This window comes from Helianthus annuus, chromosome 12 (genome assembly GCF_002127325.2).
Source record: "Helianthus annuus cultivar XRQ/B chromosome 12, HanXRQr2.0-SUNRISE, whole genome shotgun sequence".
In the NCBI taxonomy this organism is placed as follows: domain Eukaryota; kingdom Viridiplantae; phylum Streptophyta; class Magnoliopsida; order Asterales; family Asteraceae; genus Helianthus; species Helianthus annuus.
The window spans coordinates 68,973,075-68,980,262 of NC_035444.2; positions in this window are offsets into that span (position 1 = coordinate 68,973,075).

Here is a 7,188-nt window from a genome sequence, read left to right on the forward strand (position 1 = left end):
TAGAGGGATAAAATTGCTAAGCCATACTATGAAATTATGGGAGAGGATAATTGAGACTAGACTTAGAAGGGAAACCCAGGTTACGGTAAACCAATTTGGTTTCATGCCAGGGCGGTCGACTACCAAAGCGATACACATTCTAAGAAGATTGATGGAGAAATACAGGGAGAAGAAGCGGATCTACATATGGTGTTCATTGACCTTGAAAAGGTATATGATAGTGTACCACGTAAATTGATTTGGGATAGCCTAGAGAGTAGAGGGGTTCCTGGGAGGTATATAGACATAATTAGGGATATGTATCTTAAGACTGAACTAGTGTTCGAGCGCCCGTAAGGGATACAAATTTCTTTCCTGTGGAGGTAGGACTGCACCAAGGGTCAGCGTTGAGTCCGTCTCTCTACGCGGTGGTCCTAGAGGAGTTGTCAAAGCTGATTCAAGAGACAGTCCAATGGTGTTTGCTTTTTGCGGATGATATTGTGTTAATTGCTGAGAGTAAACAGAGCCTAAATGCGAGGTTAGAAGAGTGGAGAATAGCCTTAAAAGGAAAGGGTCTAAGGATTAGTCGCTCTAAGACTGAGTACCTATATTGTAATTTCAGTGGGACAGGCAATTATGCGTGTGTGGTATTATATATTTTTATATATATTTTAAGCCCTTTTACACTTTTTAGCCAAGTTTTAAATTTATAAAAAACAATATTTACTAACACTAAATACACATATGGGCAAGTGCACCCATCGTAAGCGTAGTATAGTGTTGGTGAGATACCGAGGTTGTCCAAGGACACAAGAGCTTTTAGTACCGGTTTATCCTCAACGTCTAATCAAATCAAAAGTTAAAAAAAAAAGGTTTTTTAAACTAGACAAATAAAACTAACTAAAATGCTGAAAAATAAAATAAAAGTAAAAACAGATAGACAAGATGAATCACTTGGATCCGACTCATGTGTAGTGTAACCTTTGATTATTTCCGCACTTTTGCACTTTTTAAGAGACTATCTTAGTTATTGTAGTAGGCCCCTCTTTTGAAGGTGACGTTACCCTCAACCCAGTAGTTTGAGTCAGCAAGGATACAATCCTAAAGGGTCGGATTATTGAAAGATAATTAATTAAGTTATTAATGCATAATGTGGTAGGCCCTCTTTTGAAGGTGACATTACCCTCGGCTAAGTAGTCTGAGTCAGTAGGGATACAGTCCTAAGTAGTCGGGTTAAAGTTTTAACAGTAGCTTACTTATGAGGGGATCAAAGAGTTTGGACCCCCGCCATCCAAAACCGGTGGGTATTGAAGGAGGTCCTACTAAATTTGACCCAAATCCTTTGCAGGATCTATACACTGAACAATGAGAAGACTCTTACCAAACCGTTCCCTTAACCCCCGACCAGGTAGCCAACATATCTCCATATAGACCGTGGAGATATGAATGGTGAAAATCTTTTATTTTATATAGACAGTAAAATAATGCCAAGACACCACGGACAAACGATAAGGAAGAATCACCTTCAACATAAGAAACTAGTTATTAAAGTCATTAATACATAACCAAATAAAAAGTGCGAAAAGATTAAAAATAAAAAGTATTACACTAAACACTTGTCTTCACCAAGTGATGTAAGAGACTTACGCAAACATGGCCTTTGATTGTCAAGAACTCTTACGATCAATCTTGGATCCCGAGACGACTCACACACTCTATGATGGATGATGGATGATGGATGATGGTGGTGGATGATGGTATTGTGATGGTGGTGGTGGGTGGGTGAAGTGTGAGAGAGGTGGTGTGCCAAGGGATGGTTTGCAAATGAGCCAAGCACCCCTATTTATAGCCTGAACAGCAGCTCGGGCACAGCCCTGTGTTCATCCTCCTTCTCTTTCTTCATTAATTGCAATTTGTCTGCATTAGTTGACCACACCCCCGTGTCCGCTGAGCATGATCCCGCGTGCAGAAGCGTATCTGTACTATCAAGATTTCCCTAGATTCTGCGAATCTTGGAGTTGACCACGGCCCCGTGTCCAATGGGCACGCCCCCGTGGTGGGTGATAGAAGCTTCTATAACTTTGTCTTTTCTGCTGACACTTGGGCACGCCCCCGTGCTCATTGAGCACGGGGCGTGTTCAGCCTTCTGTTCTCTTGTTTTGCTTGGGAAGATGCTGCGGGGAGGCCGGGTATGCCACGTTTGTTCCTTTTCTTGTATTTATGTTAGATTTAGCTGCCTTTTTGTTCCTTTTATTCATTTGAGCTCATTTAATCTTGAAAATACAAAAGGAAGACAAAAACACACTTTTTCCAACATTAGTACTAAAAAGGGTTAGTTATATGCCACAATTGATGTAATTTATATGTTGCATTTTGTCCACATCAGCAACGACGAGGAAACTCAGATTACCATTGAGGACTAAGTGGTACTGCAAACAACCAAGTTCAAGTATTTAGGATCGTTTGTGCAGAGTGATGGGGAGCTAGATAGTGACGTAGCCTACGCATCCAGGTTGGATGGTGCAGGTGGATGGCCGCAACTGGCATATTGTGTGACAAGAGGTTTCCAATTAAGTTAAAGGGGAAATTTTATAGGGTGGCAGTGAGACCGACTATGGTATATGGAACAGAGTGGTGGGCTATCAAGAAGACACAAGTGCGTTAGATGGAGGTAGCAAAGATAAGGATGTTGCGGTGGATGTATGGACACACTAGGTTGGACAAGATAGGAAATGGGGTTTTTAGAGTAAGATTAGGGGTTGCTAGTATATCAGACAAGATAAGGGAAGGGAGGTTGAGATGGTTTATGTGACACATGTGCCTCCACGGCCATCAAACAAATACCAAATCAATGAAATATTGTATTTCATACTTGAGATTTGTATAAATATATGTATCATTTGCACATATCAATTCTTGTTCGATTTCGAGCTCTAAATCGCTTTCTGGGAAGTTATACAGGAACTGATGCGTAAACGTAATCAGCTTAACGCGACAAACACTCCTGAATAGTGACACGGGCTTAACATACCTTAAATAACCTTTACATAACTTAGAAGTTTTGGAAGGTTTAGTGTGTCGAAATCAAGTTTATTCGCTTACAGGGTCTAATTTCGACAAACTGTGAAAGTATGCCGAGTTATACTGTAACAAAAATTCCGGAAGTTGATCATAAGTTAAAAATGCCCTAAATATCCTTTACATAGCTTATAAATAGGCTTTGAGGTGTTCGGTGTGCTAAAATAAACTTTTGGTCATTCAGGGACTAAAAGCGTCAAAAAGTGCATAAGTTTGCATTTTCGCGCATATCTTACGTTCTGAATACATCCGGACATCCAAAAATTTATGTAATCATTAAAATATTTTATTTTAGTGACTGGCATGATAAAATTCCATTCGTCGCGTAATTTAGATCGTTTTTCGCGTCCGTTCGTGTTTCGTCGTATTAACCGAACAACGCAATCGTACGACCAAATGAACCGCCATCCGAGATATTTCTGAGAATATTTTAAGTTCTCAATACTTTAAATTCATTTTGGAACCTTGAAATGGGGTTAACGGGGCTTAGATGTGCCAAAACGCATCAAAAATCAAGTTTGGGGTCACAGGGGCCTGTTCTGTCAACTTGTGAAACTTGCTGACCTGCACGAGGCTTACGGACCATAAGCACAAACCCATACGGTCCGTAAAGCCTCCCCAGATCAGCAAAACTTATTTCCAGCTTGTTCCAGCTGTTCCATAGTTGTATAGGGAATAACCTTCCGAGGTTATACCTTATGGTCACTTCGTTTAGTTAGTTGTATGATAGGTAGTTTATATGCCTTAGGAAAATGACCAAAATGCCCTTTTTGCGCATAAATTCATTTTAAGCATATGTAACCAAAATTTTGACATCTGAACTGATTAGGAAACATTATTAGACTTGTTAAGGCATATAATACTTGTCATAGGACTAGTTAGGCGGTCCAAACGCGTTTTACGCGAACGACGCGTTAAAGTAGCGTAAGCTACCTAAACGGGTCATATTGGGTCATAATCACTTAGGTTAGGTTTCGTTTTAGAATGTAGGCTTTGTTAAACCATATTACATGAGTTCCTATACTCATTTGGTTTACGAAACCTCATTTTATCTGATCCTCCGATTTAGGTCCGTTTATTAATATTGTTACCCATATTAGGTGTCGTTTGATTTCCGTAATCCCTCTAGCTTGCTTGGTTGTTGTTCAAGACTTCTAAGCATCCTCAGGTGAGCACATAGTCCCCTCCTTTACTGTTTTTCAAACGTTTTGGGGTGAAACACATGTGCCTACTTGTTACTTTCGTGCGTTTCACGTTTTCATATCATATGCTTTTTATGTTCATTAGTACAGTTATAGTACATGATTTCATTATATTTTTGCTATGTATGTCCATTTAGTGCATACTTAGTACATCGTTTTACATTACATTTTATGCTATGTATGTCCATTTAGTGCATACTTAGTACATTGTTTTACATTACATTTTATGCTATGTATGTCCATTTAGTGCATACTTAGTACATTACATTTCATGCTATGTATGTTCATTTGTTGCATACTTAGAACATTATTTCCATAGAACATGCTTACATTTTGGTATGACCTTTGGTTTGTTTAAATGGGATAAAAATACATTCATTAACATTGATCACGCCGTTCGTTAGTAGGTAGTGGTACCATAGGAATTGACAACTCCCGTTCCTGAAGTCCTAGGTTTGTTTGGATGGAAGGAATGACCGAATTCCATACACATAATTTAGATAAACCTTTAACTTTCTTTAAGGGTTTGTCGCCACAGTCTCAAGGCTTGAATGTATGCATTTTCACAATACCGCATAGATGTTTGTATCAGTAAAGCATGCATTATTTTACAGAACATAACTTTTGATTATAATTCATCAAATGCATTGTTTCGTACATTTCTTTCTTATAGGGTTGAGTAAATGCTTTTAAATCAATAAATGCTTTTATTCACTATACATTACATTTGTTTAATACATAAACATTTAACATTGGTGGTTTGTTTGGTAAGTGATTTAAATAACGAGGCGTGTGTAATATGATAAAAGTATGGTGGATACGCCGCTGGTACTTCCTATATATAAGTGCTTTTATGGTATTACATATCGTAGCGTTATTTAAACCATTTCAAGTTAGACATAATACATCTTACACTTATATCATATCTTCATGAAACATTGTTTTACAAACAACATATTTTATACAAACTCATTTTACTTGGTTATTCATTTCATTTTGCATTGTTCTTTTATGTTATCTGATTTCTTATCACTTTTGTATGATTTATAAAAGAAAACATTTTACAAGGATCATGACTAACTTTTGTTAAACATTTTTTCTCTTAACTTATAAGTCATGAATCCCATTTTAATAAAACCTATGTATCTCACAGGCATTTTTATGCTGACGTACCTATTTTCACATGTGTTTCAGGTGCTGTTGTTAGATGATTATGATGCTAACATAGGATTGGACTTGGGCTTTAGTGACAATAAAAGATGCAAGACTAATTGATCACGTTATGTAATTTGTTTTTAAGGCATTGTAACCTCTTTTAATTCAATAAAACAAAACTTCAATGTCCATGTGTTATGAAACAATGATTCTGTTACAACACTCCCCGACGATTCCGCCGCGATTTGTTGTTTTACGCGGTCGGGGTGTGACAGAAAAGTTGGTATCAGAGCTCATGGTTATAGGGAATTAGGTTATTAGTAATGCTTTGACCTAGTCTATAACCTTCCTAGGACCCTAACACAAGATTCTTGTGTTTAGATCTTAAAACAATACCGTCACCTATCCTTAGGCGACAACCACAACAAGAACATAAATTTCAAATCCGCTTTGAAAACCAATCATCTGTTCTAGGATGATTTATTATAAGGTTTTGAACCCTCTAAGTTTTCAAAATATCGTCAAAGTTGGGTCTTATAATGTGAACACATGCAATCTAGAAGGGTGGATGCATGTACTTTGAGTTTTCTGTCTAAGGCTAGATGTTCGTACAAATTCACATAATCGGACCAGTCACTTTTATCTGGGAACTCTTGGGGTGAGTGTCCACTTATAGGCTAAAGCATGTCTTCGCGATACATTAATATGACCCGATTACTTTGATTCGTCACCGTCTCATTTGTTTACCTTAGGTAACAAACAAATGATCGCAATTTTTATGCGTTGTCATTCTGTGTTGATTATCCGATAACATTTCACTTGTTTCTTCCTATGCCTTTCATTTCTTCAAGAATGTCTCTTCATCGCAACGACGCCCAGATATCTGAGCAGACTGCCAAATTTGCCCAGCAAATAGGCGAAGTAGTCCTGAAGACTGTTGAATTAGCTACTGCCATGTATCGTCTCCAGGATGAAGCCACTCAAGAGTCACCAAAGGAGACAAAAGCCAAGCCCCTACTAAAACCAAAGGAACGTAAAGCTTCAAAGAATCCTCCAATCGTTGCACCAAAACAAGCAGGACCTAGTCAGGTGGCAGCACCACCAGCCAAGAAGCGGTACAAGGCAACTGCTCCATGGTGCAATCGATGCAACTGTCATCATCTGAATCAGTTACCCTGTTTCAAATGTACCCATTGTGGACGATAGGGACATTTGGTTGACATATGCCGCTTTGCTATCCAAAACAAAGCTGTTGCAAACCTTGCTGCTGCTCAACTCCAAGCCAACTCTGCTCAAGCTCGCTTTCCACCTGGATCGTGCTACAACTGTGGCGAGACGAGCCATTTTAGGAACAAATTCCCAAAGATTGTCAATGCAAATCCAACTCACGGATGAGCATTTGGCTGATTAAAAGAAGCTGCTGCTTTAAATAATTTAAATCTTCTGCCTTTGTTTCTTTTGTTGAACTCTGAAACAATGTGTTTTGTTTATAAATAAATTGTTGTTCACCATTCTGAAATACAAGTGTAGTTACATGTGTGTATGGCATTTCCCTATGATACCTACAACAAGGAACAGTGTTCTTACAAACTACTCTTGTGGTTCTCCCATTCAAGTAATCGCTCATAATTTCCTCGAAAATTTTAAAGTACTCGTTTCATTCTAAGAAACAAAGTACAGGAAATAAAGTCACATTATGAGTAATCGTGCTTCTCGCACATCTGTTAGATAACTAAGGGTAATCTTTCGATCTCATACCCATTACATTCTGGTT